This window comes from Cryptomeria japonica, chromosome 7 (assembly GCF_030272615.1).
Source record: "Cryptomeria japonica chromosome 7, Sugi_1.0, whole genome shotgun sequence".
NCBI lineage: Eukaryota > Viridiplantae > Streptophyta > Pinopsida > Cupressales > Cupressaceae > Cryptomeria > Cryptomeria japonica.
The window spans coordinates 837,471,573-837,495,393 of record NC_081411.1 but is presented as its reverse complement, the minus strand read 5'-3'; positions in this window follow the sequence as shown (position 1 = coordinate 837,495,393).

The window sequence follows — 23,821 nt, the reverse complement described above, 5'->3', positions numbered from 1 at the left end:
AAATTCAACAAGAGAATCACTATTCCATAGATTCCAATGAATGGGAATGGGGTTCAGACAAATCCGCTAGTGACTACGAGCTCACTGAGACATTCAAAGAGCCAGATGAACCCATAGAAGAAGAGGAATTTTATGAAAAATTCAAAATTGGTCAAGAAACAACCCCGGAGGATCCCATACAGTCCTTGCCTCTAGGTCCTAGGTTGAAATCACATAGAATGAGAACACCTGTCCCAAAATGCACTACTAGTGATGATAATTTAGATTCATTCACGATCGAGACTGATGAGGAGAGTGCCAATGATGACCTTGATAACTACCTCAACATACTTGAATATAACTCCATCTTCACTCTTACCCCTGCTAACATCGAAGACATCAAAGGCCTTCTCCTTGTTCACCACCAACTCATTGACTGGGACCATGAAGGACCTGCACAGTTCGATACATTTGAAAATGTTGAAGCCTTCATTGATTATCTAGGCATACGAGATGATCTTCCCCTTGGGGACCATAAGGTAGGATACACTATAGAACTCAATAGCGTGGCATATTTTGGTGAGGGTGTTGGGCCTTCTAGTTGCAAAAATATAAAATAAAAACAAACCAAGGGTCTTATGGTGAAAACCACATTGTGGCGCTGTCTGACCCCAAAAAAGTAAAAAGAAAGGACATATCTGAGGGCAAAAACCTCTCTGAGGCACCCAAAGATAGAAGGCTCGACATTCTCCCAGCATCATATGAGGAAAAGTCATCCATGTTGGTAGAGGAGACTATCAAAACAAACATTGGCACCGAAGAAGTTCCACACAACATAATCCTTGCTCAATCTTTGGCAGAGTCAGAAAGGTCAAAATTCATAAGTTTCTTCACAGAACAACAAATCAACTTTGCATGGTCATACGCTGATATGCCTGGATTGGATCTGGATTTGGTGATGCATCATTTGATAGTTAAACTGGGAGCAAAACTAGTGAAACAGAAATTAAGGAAGATGCATCCACAAGTCGCATTATTAGTCAAAGCAGAGCTTGAGAAATTATTGGATGTCGGATTCATACACCCAATTGGTTATCTCAAATAGATCTCCAACTTAGTGCCTATCAGTAAACCAGATTGTAGTATCAGAATATGTACAGATTTTAGAGACATCAACAAAGCTTGTCCTAAGGATGATTTTCCATTACCAAATATTGACTTGATTGTCGATCTCACAGCAGGTCATGCGATTTTATCTTTGATGGATGGATTCTCTAGTTACAATCAAATAAAAATTGCATCCGATGACCAACACAAAATAGAATTCACTTGTCCTTGGGGAACTTTCTACTGGAATGTTATGCCCTTTGGGCTAAAAAATGCAGGCGCTATGTATCAAATAGCCATGACTACTATCTTTCATGATCTCATGCACATGACTGTGGAAGATTATGTTGATGAACTCTTGGGTAAATCAATAGATAGAGATACACATCTGGACATACTTTTAGTCAGCTTTGATCGGTTGGAAAAGTATAAAGTAAGATTAAACCCCAAGAAATGTGTCTTTGGAGTAACCTCCGGGAAGCTCCTAGGATTCATTGTATCAAAAAGAGGAATCGAACATGATCCAGTAGAAGTCAAGGCCATCCTATAGATGCAACCACCACAAAACATCAGTCAACTTTGATCTTTGCAAGGGAGACTCTAGTCCATATGAAGATTCCTAGCACAACTTGTAGATAAGTGTAATCCTTTTCAACACTTGCTACATAAAAATATCAAATTCAAATGGGATGATAATTGTCAACAAGCTTTCCAAACACTCAAAGATTATCTTCTGAATCCACTAGTTTTGATACCACCAGTTCTGGGCCAACCTCTATTACTATACATATCAGCTACTTCAAGGGCACTAGGGGCACTCTTAGCACAACAAGTTGTTGAGGGCAAAAAAAAGGTAGTATACTATATTAGTCGCACATTAGTGGGATATGAGCTAAACTACACACCAATTGAGTGTGCATGTCTCATTGTGGTCTTTGCTTCACACAAATTATGACATTACATGCTAACTCATAAGACTAAGTTGGTTGCAATGATCGATCAATTGAAATACCTTCTCAGTAAAGCAACACTTACTGGGTGACTAGCCAAATGGGTGATACTCCTGAGTGAATTCGACATCGAGTATATGGATAGAAAAGCAATAAAAGGACAAGCTTTCGTAGATTAGTTAGCAGATGCTCGCATGTTAGATGATGTTCCTCTAAATTCAGAATTTCTAGATGAATCCATTTTAACAGTGTCACATGCAAAGCCTTGGCAACTATACTTCGACGGCTCATACACACAGCATGGAGAAGGAGCTGGCATACTCTTCATAACTCCTCAAGGGGATTTTATACCAAAATCATATCGATTATCATTTTCCTGCACTAATAACATAGCGGAATATGAGGCATTAACAACTAGATTACGGATTGCAGTTTAGTGGAAGATACAAGAACTTCGTGTTTTTGGGGACTCTCAGCTTGTAATTCGTCAAGCAACTAATGACTACCAAACAAAGGATGAGAAATTAATGCCTTACAAAAGAATGGTGGATGACTTGAAACAACATTTCATGAAGATAGACTTTGAGCAGATACCAAGAGAGAAGAATGGAGCCGTAGATGCCACGACTACAATTGCTCCACTAATTGATCTATCACCGAATGAAACCCTCTATGAGTTCTTGGTGGATAACCTTTTGGTTCCCTCATATGAAATAACTCCTACTGAGATGATATGTATTATCAATCCCAAGTCCCAGTTATATGGTTCCATTTTCACATACCTTCATGACAATACCCTTCCTCCTGACCTAGCCAATAACCAACATCGCACTTTCATTCGCCAATCTTCTCTATACGTCATTTTAGTCGATATCCTATATCATCGAGGTCTAGATGGCACTCTTCTTAGATGTTTAGAAAGCGACAAAGCTCAGATTGCATTACATGAGGTATATGAAGGGATATGTGGTCCACATTCTAGTGGTCCTACCTTAGCCAAGAAACTCATCAGGACTGGATATTACTAGCCCAACATGGAAAAAGACTCATATCAGTTTGTCAAAAAATTTAAGTAGTGTCAACTTCATGGAGACCTCATCCATGTGCCAGTGCAAGAACCCCAACCAATTGCGACTCCTTGGCCCTTTTGTCAGTGGGGACTTGATCTCATAGGTAAGATTCACCCTCCATCTTCCAATGGTCATAAATTCATCATCACTGCCACAGAGTATTTCACAAAATGGATCAAAGTCGTGCCTCTCATGGAAGTTACTAGAAAACAAATTGTTACATTCATCCTCAACTATATCATTTGTCAATACGGTATTCCTATTTCCATCATCACTGATAACGGACACCCCTTCAAAAATCAGGATGTTCATGAACTCTATGACCGCTTCTATATTACCCATTGTTTTTCCACACCTTATTATCCCCAAGGTAATGGTCAAGCTAAGGCGTCTAATAAAACAATCCTTAAAATCTTGAAAAAGATAGTCGACGATGCTGGCCATAATTGGCATATCTAACTTAATCCTGAACTTTGGACTTACCACACAAGTGTCTACACACCTACAGGAGCTACACCCTATTCACTTGTCCATGGCACTAAAGCTATCTTCCTATTGAGGTTGAGTTACCCTCTTTACGAGTCTCTTTGCAAAACATTATCAGTGATGAAGACTATAGGGTCTCTCGCTTACAAGAACTTGAACTATTGGATGAACGAAGACAAACTGCTTTTAATCGTCTCAAGGCTTATCAACAATGAATGAGTCATAGCTACAATCATAAAGTGAAGCCTCTCACATTTGAGGTGGGTGACTTAGTTCTCAAAGAAAATCCTAATAATCAGCAAGATAGAGAGAAGGGCAAGTTCGAACCAAACTGGCTTGGTCCTTACATCATCACAGCAGCATATGGATCTGGTGCATATCAGCTCTCAACTATAGAGGGTGAACCTTTAGAGGATCCTATCAACAACATGCACCTTTGCAAGTTTTACACATAGCTCTTCCAAGTATCCTAATGCAAAAATGCAAAAAAATTCAAAAAAACCATAAAACATAAAAAATTGTTACTTGGTGAAAACCTGGCAAACAGGCGCCTTGTGACATAAAAAAATTGAAAAATAAAAAAAATTAAAGAAAAACATTTCGTTCAATGGTGAAAACCACTTTGGTGGTGCCATGGGCAAGTACCATGGTGAAAACAGGGTCACCAGCGCCATGTGTAGAGACATTGCTCCTCCCTCCTTCAGGATTCCATTTCATCCTTTCACTTTGCACACACTCACAACCTATTCATTCATAATAAACTTACCCATTCCCATCATGACTTGTTGTTGATCTAGCCAAGATTAGTTAGCCATTCATAATAAACCTCCCTTTTCACCCCTTTCTATCAATAATAAATCAACTTCTATCTGTGGCTAAGGCAAATCCTACATCTAGTGATGGGTGTGGAAATGAGAGCATCACATGTTTTGAGGAGTACAGTTTCTTCCAGTTTTCTTCAGTCTATCCGTGCACAATCCAGAATAAAGCAACATTTGCATCGCTAATCCACAATAAAGTTCTATCTTCTCCACAATAAAGTATCAGTTTCATGGATTCAGTCAGTTTCAGATGAGACACAATAGCAACAATGGGCTTCAACAAATCAAATCTTTCAACAGACTCAGACAACATTATGGTTTAGTGCTATCTATCCTTTTTGTGAAAGTAAATACTATGACCACAATCAAATAAGACTTATACAAGTGACAAGAGACACTAAACTTGAGGACTACAGTGGATGTTGGTGTCGAGTCTTGCTTTTCTTTTTTGATTTTATCTTTTGGTGACATGTCCTTTAGCTTTTACAGGATGTCTCTGACTAGAGATTCTATCTCCAGGATGTCTTTGACTAGAAAGGCAAGGATGGGGTATTGTCACCTATTTTTCTTTTGTTGTCTGTGGATTGTCTCTTAGTAATTCTATGACTTGTCCAAGGATATGAGGACACTATGAATCTAATGTGAACTGGGGCATTCCTTGTTTGCGACGCTTATCTCCATGCAAATAGGTACAATGAGTTTCTGGGTCGAACATATGCCTCGATTGTCATAACCTACTTGCCATAATAAAGCTCAATGATGATAAGGCATAAGAAGCTCTTTCACTTTCATATCTTCTATCTTCCATTCCCCATTTCTTGATTGACCTCCATTGTCCTTCTTGAGTCTGTGTAGCCCGCTATCACATGACTGAGTATAATGACACGCCAAAAATATTTGCATTTCATGTAGTTGCACCTGCATTACCACATATAAGCATTTCATACATACATATAGATATCACAATTACATCACATCCTACAAACAACACATATTAGCACATTTTACATTTGTACTATCATATTCATCTACATTTCATACATTCATATTTTCATTTTCATAACATATTAAAAACATAAAAGAACAAAAATATTGCATTCCATCATGTACACATTTGCATCCATATCATAGGCATCACATAGAAGCATACATCATGAAACATCTCATCACATAGGTACACATGCATATAGCTACCGCAAAGATGAATCATCTCATATATATATAATCAAAAGTTCATGAAACAATGATGTCAAAATCATATGGCTACTGTAGTCACATAAATCTGTCCACTTAATTAAATGAATATTTAATATTTATTTGATTATTTAACCATCAATAATAATTAATTAAATTAAGATATTTAATTAATTCATCTTAACCCTCTTCTCCTATTAATTAAATAAAGTATTCAATTTATTTGATTTAATTCACTTAACAAATCCAGACCATTAATTAAATAAATAAATCATATTTATTTCATTAAATATTCTCTCACATTTAAATAAATTAATATTTATTTAAATTCCCCCAAAATCCCATCTCTCACATTTAAATAAATAAATAATTTATTTAAATCACCTTTATCCTCCACCCACTTGTATTTTCCTACAAATGCAAGTTGCACAACTATTTTAAATAAATTATTTATTTAAATCACCTTTATCCTCCACCCACTTGTATTTTCCTACAAATGCAAGTTGCACAACTATTTTAAATAAATTATTTATTTAAATCACCTTTATCCTCCACCCACTTGCATTTTCCTACAAATGCAAGTTGCACAACTATTTTAAATAAATTATTTATTTAAAAACCTATTTATCCTCACCCACTTGAAACCTTTAATGGTTTCCCTTAAAGTCTTCAAACTTAATGGCTTCCTTCTAGAGTCTTCTCAAAACCTTTAATGGTTTCCCTTAAAATCTTCAAACTTAATGGCTTCCTTCTAGAGTCTTCTTAAGCCTTTAATGGTTTCCCTTAAAGTCTTCAAACTTAATGGCTTCCTTCTAGAGTCTTCTTAAGCCTTTAATGGTTTCCCTTAAAAGTCTTCAAGCATTTAATGTTTTATCTTCCTTTTTCTCATTTAAATAAATTAATATTTATTTAAATATTTATCCAAATGCAACTTACACCATTTAATTGAAATAATTGATTTTATTTTAATTGAAAATACCAAAATTCCTCCCACTTGCATTTTCCTACAAAATCCACTTGCATGCCTAAACCCCTTCTAGATTCTTCTAAACCCTTCCTAATTAACCTAATCCATCCCCTAAATATCGTCACATTCCTAAGCAAATTGGAGTCACTTCTCAAAGACTCCAAAGTCTTTGAAAGACAATTTTCAACAAATTAACCTCTAAAGTCTTCCAAACCACTTATGGCTCTTACATGACCATTAATGGTTAATTCCACTTGCACCCATGGTTAAGGACTTTGACCCCTAACTTAACCCTCATGTAACCCATGTGTCTCTTCAAAGCATTTATTTCTTTGACTAGGGTAACCATCATGTTCCCTCAAGCATTTAATGCTCCTTATCTCTCCTCTCAAGCCTCGTCATGGTGACACTTGTCAACATGGGATTGGGTTGAAAGTCTCACATGGATTGAATATCTTTCAATCCTAACCCTTGTTAAGATTACTCAATCTTAAGCCTTTATTTCCCCATTTCTTCTATAAATAGAACCCTTCTCCTCAAGCAAAAGGGAAGCATTACAGTATTGTTGTTATACTGGTATTAGCATAGAGCTTTTTCATAGCATCACTATCTACACTTGTATAGCATTTGCTTATCATATTCAACCATCTTGAATCTCCATATGACATCCATGGCTAGTGCTAAAAGCTGAGAGCTACACTCATTTGGGACTTGGAGAGGGGAGAAGCATCGAAAGGCATCATGGAAGCATCTTAGGGAGGCTCTTCTCCTTCTTTTATTTTGTTAAACTTCTTTCATGCTTTTTGAAATCTCTTTTGATATGTTTGGAATGGTTTTTAGTTCTTTGTTTTGTTTTTATGGTTGAAACTAACTTATTAACATTGAACTTTGTTGTTGCCTTGTCCCCATTTCCATGACATCATTTGGTGAACCTAACGTGAATCGAACACGCAACCTTCCAGTGAAAACCACACTATGGCACTGTTTGATTTGACAAAAGTAAAATGAAAGAGTGTATCCAATGGTGAAAACCTCTCTGAGGCACCTGAGGATGAAGGGTTTGACATTCTCCCTGCTAGTACACAACAGTAATGATCAATGATTCTCATCGAGGAAACCAAAGAATACAATGTGGGGACTCCTAAAAATCCTCATCTCATACATCTGGCATCTCTTCTCACTCCAGAAGAACAACCTAAATTTATAGAGTTCTTCCAGAAGCGTCAGATCAACTTTGCATGGTCATATGCAGACATGCCTGGGCTTGATCCTGATTTAGTCATGCATCACCTCACCATAGCAAAAGGAGCCAAACCTGTCAAGCAGAAGCTTCGCAAGATGCATCCTCAGATTACAGTGCTAGTCAAAATAGAACTCAAGAAACTCCTAGATATTGGCTTCATTAGACCAATTCATTATGTAGATTGGATCTCCAACATTGTGTCTGTCGGCAAACCAAAAGGGGGCATCCACATTTGTATCGACTTCAGAGATCTGAATAAGGCATGTCCTAAGGATGACTTCCCCCTACCAAATATCGACATCATAGTAGACCTGACAACAAGACATGCCATGCTTTCACTCATGGATGGCTTTTCAGGATACAATCAGATAAAGATCGCACTAGAAGATCAACATAAGACAGCCTTCACATGTCCATGGGGCACATACTGCTGGAATGTAATGCCTTTTGGTCTAAAGAATGTAGGAGCGACCTATCAACGAGCAATGACTACTATCTTTCATGATATGATGCATACCATAATGGAAGATTATGTTGATGACTTATTAGCAAAATCACTCACTAGAGAAGGTCATTTGGACATATTAGAGAGAATCTTTGATAGACTGGAACAATATCATGTTCGACTCAACCCAAAGAAATGTGTCTTTGGAGTAACCTCCGGGAAACTTCTAGGATACATTGTCTCAAGCAAAGGCATTGAGGTCGATCCAACAAAGGTTAAGCCAATCATGGACATGCCACCTCCAAAGAATATTAGTCAGCTAAGGACATTACAAGGGCGACTTCAATCCATCCGAAGATTCATTGCACAATTGGTTGATAAGTGTCACCCATTCACACACTTGCTACACAAGAACATCCACTTTCAGTGGAATGCCCGATGCCAGCAAGCATTTCAGATGCTTAAAGACTATCTCATGAATCCACCATTGCTGATCCCACTAGATCCAAGTAGATCATTGTTACTCTATATCTCAGTGACAAGTACAACATTGGGTGTACTATTGGCACAACATAATACAGAAGGGAAAGAGTGTGTTGTTTACTACACCTCTCGCACACTGGTGGGCTATGAACTCAATTACACGCCTATTGAGGGAGCTTGCCTAGCAGTAATCTTAGCAGCCACTAAACTGAGGCACTATCTGTTAACACACAAGGTACAACTCATTGCAAAGATTGATCCACTCAAGTATTTACTCAAAAAAGTAGCTTTGATAGGTCGCTTAGCCAAATGGGTGATGATTCTAAGTGAATTTGACATCGAGTATGTGGACCATAAAGCTATCAAAGGGCAGGTCATTGCAGATCAGTTGGCCGATGCACCACTCATAGGCGATCATCCTCTCATTTCCAATTTTCTAGATGAAGAGATATTCATGATTACAACAACACAACCATGGAAACTATACTTTGATGGTTCATACACTAGGCATGGCTTGGGGGTAGGCATTTTGTTTATCACACCTCACGGTGATAGCATCCCAAAGTCTTACAAGCTCACATTTCCATGCACCAACAACATAGCAGAGTATGAGGCCTTGATTACAGGACTCAGGCTAGCCGTACAATGGAAATTACAAGAACTACAAGTATATGGCGACTCCCAATTGGTCATTCGACAAGCAACAAATGAATATCAGACCAAGGATGATAAACTCATGCCATATAAGAAAATGGTGGATAAACTAAAAGCATCATTTACTACAATTACCTTTGAGCAGATACCAAGAGATCAGAATCAAGCTGCTGATGCCATGGCTACCATCGCATCTCTCTTAGATCTTCCACAGAATTCAACACGCTATGAGTTCTTGGTAGAATAGTTTTGGATTCCCACTTATGATATCCTCAAATCCGAAATGATATGTCGCCTTGTTGGTTCTGAATCCCCATGGTATGGTGAATTCTACACCTATCTCCACGATCACACCCTTCCTCACCACCAATTGAATAACCAACGTAAAACCTTCATCTGCCAAACTGCTCGATATACCATTATTGCTGAAACCTTATACCGATGCAGTCTTGATAGTACTCTCCTTCAATGTATGGAACAAGATGAGATAACAAAGGCCTTGGAAGAGGTACATGAAGGAATTTGTGGGACTCACTCAAGTGGTCCATCACTAGCCAAGAAACTCCTACGCACTGGATACTATTGGCCATCTATGGAAAAAGATTCCTACTACTTTGTCAGAAAATGCAAAAAATGTCAAGTTCATGGTGACCTGATACATGCACCAACACAAGAACTGCAACCAATCACTACACCATGGCCTTTTTGTCAAAGGGGCCTTGACCTTGTGGGTAAAATCCATCCATCTTCCTCCAACGGCCACAAATTCATTATTACCGCCACCGAATATTTCACAAAGTGGATCAAAATTGTTCCACTTATCCAAGTCATCAGCAAGCAGATCACCTCATTCATCCTCAATTACATCATCTGCCAATATGGTGTACCCATGTCCATCGTCATAGATAATGGTCTTACTTTCAAAAATCAAGATGTCCGTGAACTTTGTGAGAAATTTCACATCCAACACCGCTTTTCCACTCCCTATTACCCACAAGGCAATGGGCAAGCCGAAGCATCAAATAAAAACATATTGAGAATCCTCAAGAAAACAGTCAATGATGCTGGTCGTGATTGGCATGTTCAACTAAATCCAGCACTATGGGCATATCAAACTAGCATTCGAACCCCTACAGGTGCAACTCCTTATTCATTGGTCTATGGTGTAGAAGCTATCTTGCTTATTGAGGTTGAGATACCTTCACTACGGGTTTCCTCACATAATGTCATTGATGACGAAGCCTATAGAGTATCCCATCTATAGGACTTAGAGTTACCTAATGAGAAGCGACAAGCTGCATACAACCATCTCAAAGCCTATCAGCAGCGCATGAGCAGAAGTTATAATCATCGAGTTAGACCTCGTACATTTGAGGTAGGTGATCTTGTTCTCTGAGAGAATCCTCGCAACCAACCAAACATAGAACATTAGGGCAAGTTTGAATCAAACTGACTGGGTCCATATGTTGTCACTGCTGTATTTGGGTCCGGGGCATATCAGTTGGCTACTTCAGGAGAACCATTAATAGATCCGATCAACAGCATGCACCTCAAATGGTTTTACACATAAGCTGCATAGAGCATTAGGCTCCCATATATACTGGCAAAAATACCAAAAACATCCAGATAAATGACCTGAAGAAAATACAAAAACATCAAAAGAGAAAAAAATAAAAAAATCATGCATCCAAACGGTGAACAACCACTCCGGTGGCACCTTGGGTAAGTGCGATGGTGAAAACCTAGCAAACAGGCACCACTCGTAAAAGGCTATGCCTCCATTGTCTTTCAAACTTGTTGCGATCACATCTACTTCATACATACATCCATCCATCCATCCATCAACCATGGCTTGTTATAAATCTACAAATCCAAGAAAGTACTACATGCATCTTGCATCCCGCTTTTTTATAGTCATGTCTAAACTAGGGGCAATTCCCTTAAACTATTGATAGAAGTGGATTCTACATTGTTTTGTGATTCATTAAAGTTCTTCATTTAAAACTATCTCACAAAATCCACAAACATTCAAAACAATTCAAAAACCAAAAACATTTAAAACACTTCAAAAACCAAAAAATTCAAAAACAATACAAAATCCAAAAAACAACGAAAACCATCGAAAATCAAACAAAAACATGGCAACACATTGTACATACTCATCCGTGCAGATACCAAACAAACATTGTGATATACTCCACAAAATGACCACTTATCAATCGACCACACAATCAACATCAACACTCAAAACTGTCTTTAACAAGGATGCATCCTTCCTTACCAAAACAAAGACAACATGAAATTTTCTTTGATAAGAAAATTCTATTTATGCTATCAAATACTTGGTTGATTTATGGGCTAGTAATTTATATCAGGTTCCTACAACATTGTTTGTGTATCTTCGATGCATTATTCCGATGAAGTTCTGGGGCAAATGTAATCACATAAATCTGTCCACTTAATTAAATGAATATTTAATATTTATTTGATTATTTAACCATCAATTAATAATTAATTAAATTAATATTTAATTAATTCATCTTAACCCTCTTCTCCTATTAATTAAATAAATTATTCAATTTATTTGATTTAATTCAGTTAACCAAATTCAGACCATTAATTAAATAAATAAATCATATTTGTTTAATTAAATCTTCTCTCACATTTAAATAAATTAACATTTATTTAAATCACCTTTATCCTCTACCCACTTGTATTTTCCTACAAATGCAAGTTGCACAACTATTTTAAATAAATTATTTATTTAAATCACCTTTATCCTCCACCCACTTGTATTTTCCTACAAATGCAAGTTGCACAACTATTTTAAATAAATTATTTATTTAAATCACCTTTATCCTCCACCCACTTGCATTTTCCTACAAATGCAAGTTGCACAACTATTTTAAATAAATTATTTATTTAAAATCCTATTTATCCTCACCAACTTGAAACCTTTAATGGTTTCCCTTGAAGTCTTCAAACTTAATGGCTTCCTTCTAGAGTCTTCTCAAACCTTTAATGGTTTCCCTTAAAGTCTTCAAACTTAATGGCTTCCCTTAAAGTCTTCTTAAAACTTTAATGGTTTCCCTTAAAGTCTTCAAATTTAATGGCTTCCTTCTAGAGTCTTCTCAAACCTTTAATGGTTTCCCTTAAAGTCTTAAAGCATTTAATGCTTTATCTTCCTTTTTCTCATTTAAATAAATTAATATTTATTTGAATATTTATCCAAATGCAAATTACACCATTTAATTGAAATAAATGATTTTATTTTAATTGAAAATACCAAAATTCCTCCCACTTGCATTTTCCTACAAAATCCACTTGCATGCCTAAACCCCTTCTAGATTCTTCTAAACCTTTCCTAATTAACCTAATCCATCCCCTAAATATTGTCACATTCCTAAGCAAATTGGAGTCACTTCTCAAAGACTCCAAAGTCTTTGAAAATCAATTAATGATTTGTGTGTTCAACAAATTAACCTCTAAAGTCTTCCAAACCACTTATGGCTCTTACATGACTATTAATGGTTAATTCCTCTTGCACCCATGGTTAAGGACTTTGACACCTAACTTAACCCGCATGTAACCCATGTGTCTCTTCAAAGCATTTATTTCTTTGACTAGGGTAACCATCATGTCCCCTCAAGCATTTAATGCTCCTTATCTCTCCTCTCAAGCCTCGTCATGGTGACACTTGTCAACATGGGATTGGGTTGAAAGTCTCACATGGATTGAATATCTTTCAATCCTAACCCTTGTTAAGATTACTCAATCTTAACCCTTCATTTCCCCATTTCTTCTATAAATAGAACCCTTCTCCTCAAGCAAAAGGGAAGCATTAGAGTATTGTTGTTCTATTGGTATTAACATAGAGCTTTTTCATAGCATCACTATCTACACTTGCATAGCATTTGCTTATCATATTCAACCATCTTGAATCTCCATATGACATCCATGGCTATTGCTAGAAGCTAAGAGCTACACTCATTTGGGACTTGGAGAGTGGAGAAACAAGGGAGAAGCATCGAAAGGCGTCATGGAAGCATCCTAGGGAGGCTCTTCTCCTTTTTTTAATTTTCTTAAACTTCTTTCATGATTTTTGAAATCTCTTTTGATTTGTTTGGAATGGTTTTTAGGTCTTTGTTTTGTTTTTATGGTTGAAACTAACTTATTAACATTGAACTTTGTTGTTGCCTTGTCCCCATTTCCATGACATCAGCTACAATCTACCCGAAGGTGTCTACATCGTAATACAAAATGGTACAAAACTGATACATAGGGAGCCCTCTATGGCTATAATGAACTCCCTCCCTCGGAGCTTCCTGGCCTCGATGGAGTCTGAGCCCTAGAAGGACCCACCCTAGGATCATCTCTCTTGTCCCCTCTATCCGGTGGTGGTGGAAGACCCATAACCCCACCGCTGGATGCCTGTCTCCTTTGACTCCCTCTAGTAGCCATCGTTGTCCGCGATGGTCTGTGGAAGCTCCTCGCCCACTGCTCTGGTGGCACTGCCCCATAGTATAGGTCTCGCTAATAACCTATCTCCTCCCCTACCTATAGAACATTGGCATATCTAGCCCCCGTTTCCTCTACCACCTACCTCCCAGCCCTCAGTGCTATCTCAACCTCAGTATAACGTTGGATAGCTTGATCCTGCTCCCACTCAGTATCCCTCAGCTATCTCTTAAGCCTAGCTATCTCCCTCTCCAGATCCTAGATCTCATCTGCCTATCCTTGGCAGATCTCCCTTAGCTCAAATAGCTCATCCTCCTCCACCTTGACCCCCTTTGCTTGTGCTTATGGATCCCCTTGTACTGGTGGTTATGCCTATGCCTCTGCCTATACCTGTACCTACCTCTATCCCTGTCCCTGCACCTGTAAGGGCGATCTACCACGACCCCTCACCACCCAAGCCTATCTCTCCTCTCCACCCTCTCCTTGTGGAGCCACCCTCCTCTCTCCAAATGCACCCTGCCTCCTCCATTGGTCTCTCCCCCCACCATCTCCATCATCATCCTCATCCTCGCCACCATCCCCATCAATCAGCTCTCCTAGATCTGTCAAGCATGGGAATGGATGCTCAGCCCAATATGTAGTGTACTTTGCATCCATACTTGCATCCTCAATCTCTAGCCACATATCCCATGGCATGGGCACCATCTCTACAAGCTGCATCACAGCTTGATCATACAACAACAGTGGCCCAAAGTGTGCCTGGTCTCACACTGTCCACGCATACATATCAAAACCCCATGGCATCCGTTGGATCCTGCCAAACTGCCTGCATACCCTATCCACTAATTGCCTCTCCAATACATAGGGCATTTTCTCAATCAGATATCTGCTCCTGACAGTATAGGGTAGCTCCAATACATCATCCTCCCACTGCTCACACTCTCGGTATGACCTCTATATCACAGTGTCAATCTCATCCAGGACTTGATGCCAATTCGCCAACCAACCAATCTGTGGTTGTGATGTAATCATATCGTACAAGTGAACAAATTTGCATCCATGAACCGTGCCCTTGAAATGTATCAGTCGGGTAACTGGTAGGTACTCATATGCCCACACCTACAACAATGTAGCTCTATAGCCCAATCCTACAGATCCATGATAAATAAACTGATGTAGCTCATAGTATAAGTGTGCCAGCACGCACGGTCTCCATGCATATCTAGTATGCTGTGTAACCAATGTCTCCAAGGTACTCCCCCAACCTACAGCCAACCCTCATGTCGCCCTTTCTAGACACAGGAACCCATTGATCACTCCTCCTTGCACTACTAGTAGTGCCAGTCCTATCACTATCATCGTGTCCCATGCCACGTCTCTAGCCCTCATCTCTAGTTCTGGATCCTAGAACACTCATCTCAAGGCCTCCCTGTCTCCATCTCGATCATAGGGTATTAACTCCCTATCGATCGATATCCTCAATATCTTGTACACATCCTCCAAGGTAACTATCATCTCACCCATCAAAAAATGAGAAGTGCATGTCTCAGAATGCCATCTCTCAGCTAAAGTAGTCAGCAAACCCATGTTCACCTGAAACTCAGGCACATACAGAATGTATCTCAGACCCACAACCTCAATGGCAGCCCTGTCCTCAAATGTCAGCTCAGGTCATAACCTCTAAGTCGATGGGAATCTCTCTCACGACTCTAGCATAGGCAAATACTCCTATAGTAAAGCAAAGCAATCATGTCAGTCAAAGTGACACTCAATGTCCATCACAAAGTGTTGCTTCTATCCTAGTGACACTCACTATTCATCACAAAGTGTTTCTTCTATACTAGTGACACTCATTGTTTATCACAAAGTGCTGCTTCTATCCTAGTGATACTCACTATTCATCATAAAGTGTTGCTATCTATCCTAGTGGTACTCCCTGTTCATCACAAAGTACTACGTGTTCTTTGCACTCACTGTTTATCACAAAGTGTTGCTTTTTTTAGTACTCCCTATTCATCACAAAGTACTATGTCTTGGTACTCCCTATTCATCACAAAGTGCCTTGATCTATCCTATCCTAGGGCCTCTGCTTGAGTGTATCCTCTTGAGTAGTTTCCTAATTGGCAATGTATGTTCTATCACAAAATTGTCAATCCTAGCCCTATCTGCTATTTTAGTCTTCCTTGAGGACCTACTTGAGTGTATCCTCTCAGCAACTTATCTAATCGACAGCGTATGTTCATCACAAAACTGCCAATTTGACCTTGAAGACATAAACGCACCTTCATGACATAAACGCGCTTACAGACTGCACAAACGTGTCTTCTCTGCACAGACACGCCTGAAATACACAGACGTGCCTATTCTTTGCATAGACGCGCCTGTCCTGCACAGACGTGCCCACATTTCACAAACATGCCTACACAATGCAAACACGCTCACATCTGGCATAGACACTTTTCCCAGCATAGACACACCTTGCACAAATGCAGATGTGCCTAGCCAACATAGACGTGCCTGGCACCAATGCAGATGCACCTACATGTTTTTGACCTTTTTTGACATTATCCTAAAGCGCATTTATTGCACTACCTAGCATTCAATAATGACAACAATTATTGTGACAAAGTACAAGGAAGTTTTGTGGTACTCATCGACTCTCTTGCATTTGCTAGCCTCTGAAATCAGCGAACCTGATCGAATCTATGCACCAATTCCATCGCTACTGACTGTTGCTTCTCTATTCTCTCTTTGCACTCTACTCTCTTGGATGTGTGGATGACAATGAGGATGTATTCCCCTCGTGGTCTATCTTATAGATTGCCCTAGCCCTAGCCCTAGCCCTTGTTTCCTGAGTCAGTCTTCATTATCTTGTGACTTTGTCACTCTATCCTATCCGGTCAGTCCTATCTAGCCTTTCTTTCTTGTCAAGAGATTGTCTGCGATCTTTCCAGATATTTTCATCCAATCTCTTGAGGGGGCATATCATTCCCATCTTGGGGCAACATTGTATGAGTTCATATTATCTTCTTTGAAATAACACAACAAGCTACATTGTCTCAAAGAGGGGCAAAATGTAGACACCTAAAATTGTCATGTCTAATTAAATAAATATTTTATTTATTTAATTATTTTAACCTAATTCTTCTATTAATTAAATAAATCTTTATTTATTTAAATAATTCATTTATCCTCTTCTAGCCTTATTTCTCATTTAAATAAATACATTTATTTATTTAAATTATCCTTTTTCTAGATTAAATAAATATCTTATTTATTTAATTGATCCCACTTCTTCTATTATTTAAATAAATCTTTATTTATTTAATTAATTAATTAACCTTTTCCACCTATGACACATGTCATTCATCTCTTAATTCATACACTACCTACCCTTTCATTATTTTCTTATTTTCTCTACCTACCCTTTAACCATAGCCGACCTCTTTTACAACTCTCAATCTTATCCCTTCATTTCATATAGTGTCTTCCATATAAGGAGATGCTTCCTTCATTATCAAACCCTAACTAACTCACTATGCATTCAGCCCCGACTACGCTTTTGAACTTGCATATGTGATCCTACTTGCAACCACATTTCCATTCTTTGTTGAGCTCTTGTGCACATATAAAATCTCAGACCAAATATATCAAGCAAGATCAATGGAGATAGGAAGAATGAAGATACAAACCCTATTGGGCATGTGATGGTATAATCTTTGTGATTTCATTTGATTTGCATTGTCTTAGGTAATCTTCATATTTTATGGTGGATCTTTGTTGATGTTAGGCTAGGGTTTTATGGTTGAATTCATTTAGTCTTTCAATATTGTTGTTATCCATTTTCACCGTATACATAGGGCACCAAACTAGCACCAACCCCTACATTGAGCTCCAACTTAGTGATTACAAAATCATAGTTTGAATAAAAAAGTTATCTTCTTGTTACAAAAGAATTTTTTAACTCTCACGTATGTCTCTCCACTAGTTCTCCTCTCTTCTATCCTCTGTTGGTTATCTCCTTACCTTATCACTACAACAACCTTATCTCCTACTGCAGTCCACTCTGTGTTGCACCTTGCTCTTTGTTGCACCCTTATTGGTTTAGTCTCTTCTTCTTCTCTGTCGGTTCTGTTCTCTTGGTTCTTCTCTCTGTCAGTTCTCTTTTCTCTTTGCTACACTACTACTATCTATCACTAGTCATAATAACTTAGTTAGATATCTACCATATGATTCTTGTCAGTTCTCTTTTCTCTCTATCGGTTTGGTCACCACTGGTTTACTCCTCTATTAGACTCAATGACTGTCTACTGGTTGCCTCACTGGTGCGAGTTGAACTCTTCAACCCGATTATCTCTCACACTCAATCTCTTCTCTAATTATCTTTGAGAACTTGATGTATTTTCTCTCACATGTAGCAGAAACACTCTCTCTTTCAACAACAACAAACAATATCTTAGGCTCACATACTTAGAGCCAAATTTTCCTACCTAAATGTAATTTTGAACATTGGCATGCTAGGGTTTTCACTATGCATTGAATCTACATCCAATCTTATATCTGATCATCATGACATATCAAATCCAATCTGATATCATGTCCTTGATTTATTTTCAATATAATCAATGAGCATCGCCCATCTGTTTACCTTGCGGAACACCTCTTCTCTCTTTAGCCATATGTAACATGTTTTTCGATCTTTTGTCTGATTGATCACATGATTGATGTAGTTTCCTTTATCCTCTTTGATCTAGAAGATTAGTATTTATTGGACCTTTGTTGTTTCCTTCATCTTGAGCCGCAATCTTCTTCCTTTATTCCTCGAGCTTCGTAGTCGTCATAAATGTTGGACCAGTCACCAACAACTTCACCAACACATCACATCGACTTGTGCATGCATGCCACTTCATCTCCACATGGTCCCTTTGTTGGTATCCACCTTTTCTAGGTCAGTTATGTTGGTCCGAACAAGATCACTAACCAACCACTCAACTAGGTTCATCAACTGGTTCACAGACCCTGTCGGTTATGCCCTAACTGGTTTGCCTTCACCCTTGCACTTTGCTTCTCTTTCCATGGATCACCTAAACTGGTCAACACATATGCCAACCTACCTCATGCACATCTTCATCAGATGAGAACCTTCTACATCTACACTTTGTCAACATTACCAGTAGACATACTTACCGATAAACTCTTTGATGATCTCATGTCATCAATCTTCAATCGCCTCCATTTGTATGCTTCTATGGTAACACCTTTCTTTACCACTAGATCAGTTCTTCTATTAACATGTTTGTCAAAGTGAAAACCATATCCTTTAATCACTATATCAACAACTCATCATTGCCTACCCGGCTGGTCTAGTGCATATCTCTGATCTCATGCACCTAAGGCAACTTAGTGTTTCACCAATTCATCTGGTGTGAGCCTTCAATCACCTCCCTTTACTCTTTTATCTTATCTCCGAGTACTATGATGCATTCTATGTATAATAGGAGATAAGCTCCACTTATCGGTGGGAGTGGATCCTTGTCATCTGCATCTTGCAATGCACCAATGTGGCTTCCCTATTTGAGCACATTCATTGTCAGTCATCTCTACAAGTGGTGACTACATCTTTCTCCAGTGAAAGTCCTATTGTTTCACATCCACACAACATACCAGTAACCTTGATGCAGCCATTACCATTAAAAACCCTTAGAAAAGTCAACCGACTTATGCAATGAGAGAGACATAATGCAAAGAACAAGAAAACATAACAAATTCATATAAAAAGATCATATTCAAGCCATAGAACTTTAGGAAATCATCCAGTAATCATCAGATTATCATCAAAGAACATCCGTTAGTTAACTAGTTACATGTAGGCTTCAAGCTAAATACAATTCAACTAGGATTCTAAGAATCAATCGGATCACAACATGTAAATCCCAATCCTGACTCTGAGTTCTACTTCCTCTGCCCTTACAAATGATTATATAACATCATATTTATACCCACCAAAACATATCTGGCTCAGCCTCAAAAGATTACATTGACCAATGTAGGAAAATGAAATGTGTAATTAGGTCGGCCCTAAGATTTAAGAAATCTTTCTAGAAAATAACAACCAAGTGACGTGGATCACTAGGAAGGTCCGCCACATGCCAAGGAACATCAAACAAGACTCAATATGGATCCACACATCAAGAATCACACTAGTAATGAAGGAAAACCAATTGATAAACACAAGAACTATCCTGAGAACCCAGAAATAGCCAACCAGAAGTGATAACTAACTGGAGAAGAACCCAAATGAACTAGAAATCTGCAATCAACCATATGCAACTGCCAGGAAACTACAAACAAGATCTTCCATGAAGAGCAAGAAACTACCAGTACATACTGGTAAGGATACTGAAACTGCACAAAGAACTAAACAAGAACAAACTGAAAGGGAATGTTTTTGGTTGATGCAAAATCGCTCATCGATCAAGGATGCTCCTGCATCAGACAACCCAAGTAGAAAAAGATGTTCCATGAGAGGCAACTCATGAACATCTAAAAGGATTCAGGATGAATATCCCATGCTCATTTCCGATCCAAACATCTTCTTTATCTTCCAATCTCTTCTTTATCTCTCTCGGTGCTTCAACTGAATTCTCTAACCCATGACTCTCTTTGTTTCTACAATTTTGATTTGGTTATGCCACAAGACCTTATCCAATTTATTGCCATCATCTCCCTGTGATCTAGTTCCATCTGTCCATTAGAATCATCTATCAGATTCTTCTGCCAACTCATGTCACCCTCTGGTATAATCTCTACAACTGGTTCTATTAGATCTTTCTTCACTTCATTCTTGAAGTCTTCCATCATCTGTTCTACCCTCCGCAGGTTTGTTCTCCTTAGTGACATATCTCCTTCAACTCCGATGAACTACCTCAAATTGGTGACCTGACTACCATTTTCAATTGCCTCCCCTCGACATTCTATTGAACACCCACATAGCCTACCTCCAATCGGTGATCTATCCACCTCAAGGAATACCTCAATGTTTGCAAATAATTCTTCCACCGGCTAGTCCATAACCAGCTCTAATGCCAATTGATGCAACCATAACCGGTAAAATCCCTCAAAAGAGTCAATAAGCTTATGCAACGAGAGAGAAACAATGCAAACAACAAGAACACATAACAAATTCATATAAACAGATCATATTCAAGTCATAGAACATCTGACAATCATCTGATAATGATTAGATTACCATCAAAGAACATCCAATAGTTAACTAGTTACATGTAGGCTTCAAGCCAAATACAATCCAACCAAGACTCTAAGAATAAACTGGATCACAACATGCAAATCCCAATCCTTATTCTCAATTATACTTCCTCTACCCTTACAAATGATTACATAACATCATATTTATACCCACTAGAACATATTTGGGTCAGCCTCAAAAGATTACATTCACCAATGTAGGAAAATGAAATGTGTAATTAGGTCAGCCCTAAGATTTAATAAATCTTTCTGAAAAACAATAACCAAGTGATGCGGATCAGTAGGAAGGTTGGCTACATGCCAAGAAACATTGGACAAGACCCAAGATGGATCCACACACCAAGAATTGTGTTGGTAAAGAAGGAAAACCAACCGGTAAACACAAGAATTGTCTCGAGAACCCAAAAATAGCCAACCGGAAGTGATAACTGATCAAAGAAGAACCCAAATGAACTAGAATATGGAATCAACCACATGAAACCACTAGGAAACTACAAACAATATCTTCCATGAAGAACAAGCAACTACTAGTACATATCAGTAAGGATACTAAAACTGCACAAAGAACTAAACAAGAAGAAAATTGAAAGGAAATGTTTTTGGTGGATGCAAGATTTCTCATAGGTTAGTGAGTACAACATACCTATCAGTCACACTACATCATCTCCCTTTGATATGCAGAAGCCATTCGGAACCCAAAATGTTGATAGAAAGTGTTAAGGCTAACATCTATACCATTTGTATCTTCTTTGATATCAATGCATCTTCTCATGTGCAGGTAGTTCTCCCGGTGGTCCAATTGTGATTTTAATTGAATAGGCATTAAAATATCTGACAACCTTGGATACCTTAAAAAAAACCCACACTAATATATCCATAGACACTTGCACTCCCTATGTGTCCAGCAAGTCTGATACAAATCAGAAAACATGGCTATCAACTCCCCCTTATTCATGCATCTTGTAATGCCTCGCTAGGAAACCCCGAAGGGTTAAAGCTAAAACACACTCAAGGAGTGCAATATATATATATATTTTTTCCAAACTTTAAGACACAACATTAAGATACATTGGAGTTATCTAAAGCTTTGATAACACAATGGAAGACCTAAACAAACCTAAAGGGTTTCCCAATGTGATTATGTAACTTAACACTTAACTCAATTCGCGACATTAGATCCAATTAAGCAGGTTATCTTAATTACATATTATTATTTAAAACATGGATATAATTTGTTCAGTAAATTAACATTATAGATAGTAGGACACGCTCATCCATTATGGTTGAAGATGAGTCTAACATGAGGATATCTACCCATAGAGGTTAAAACATACATAACATATGAATTCATCCCTTATGGTTAAAATATAGTTAACTTGATGAGTCCATCCATTTTAGATACCAAAATAGCTAATATGATGAAGTTCATTTATTAAGGTTGAAGTTCATTTATTAAGGTTAAAATGTAAATAACCCATTGAGTTCATCCATTATAGTTAAAATATAGCTAATAAGATGGAGTTCATTTATTAAGGTTAAAATGTAGATAACCAATTGAGTTCATCCATTATAGTTAAAATATAGCTAATAAGATGAAGTTCATTTATTAAGGTTAAAATGTAGATAACCAATTGAGTTCATCCATTATAGTTAAAATATAGCTAATAAGATGAAGTTCATTTATTAAGGTTAAAATGTACATAACCAATTGAGTTCATCCATTATAGTTAAAATATAGCTAATAAGATGAACTTAATTTATTAAGGTTAGAATGTAGATAACCAAATGAGTTCATCCATTATAGTTAAAATGTAGCTATCAAGATGAAGTTCACATATTAAGGTTGAAATGTAAATAACATAATGAAGTTCATCCATTAGGGTTAAAATATAGATAACTTGATGAGTACATCCATTATAGTTAGAATGTTGCTAATATGATGAAGTTCATTTATTAAGATTAAAATGTAAATAACTAAATGAGTTCATCCATTTTAGTTAAAATATAGCTATACAATGGAGTTCATTTATCAAGGTTAAAATGTAGGTAGCCAAATGAAGTTCATCCATTAGAATTACAATTTAGGTAATATGACGAGTTCATCCAATAATTATTAACCATTCATTACGTACAAATTTACATTTGACACCTGCCAAGCACCTTATTCCAAAGCGTACTATAATTACATCATACTAATGAGTTCTTTTCATGCTTACTTATTTTTATTAACATTAACAGGATACAATTCCTCCATGATCCAATTTATTGCATTTAAGAGACAACAGCATACATGCATTATGATAAATCTCATCTAATCCACTTATACATTCTATCAAAATGCCATCCATACATGCTAGCACTATCCATGAAACATGAGAGACAAAAGCATCACATAACACATAAATTATCTCGGAGTTCACCCCTAGAGGGCTACATCTCCGAGTCTGCTTAACTGCAAGACCCGTATGATAATTAAATAAGTTAAGGATACATAAGGTTCACATTATTTACAATTGTGCCATCAAGGTGAACCTAACCAATATACAAATGACCACTTCGGTCAATAAATACCTAAATGATCCCTACATAGAAACAAATCCAACTATACATATTAAAAGAAAGTACAAAGGTACATTGCCTAACAATACTCTAACTAGAGACCTAACCCGCTATGGTCAAACACAAATCAACCATACGA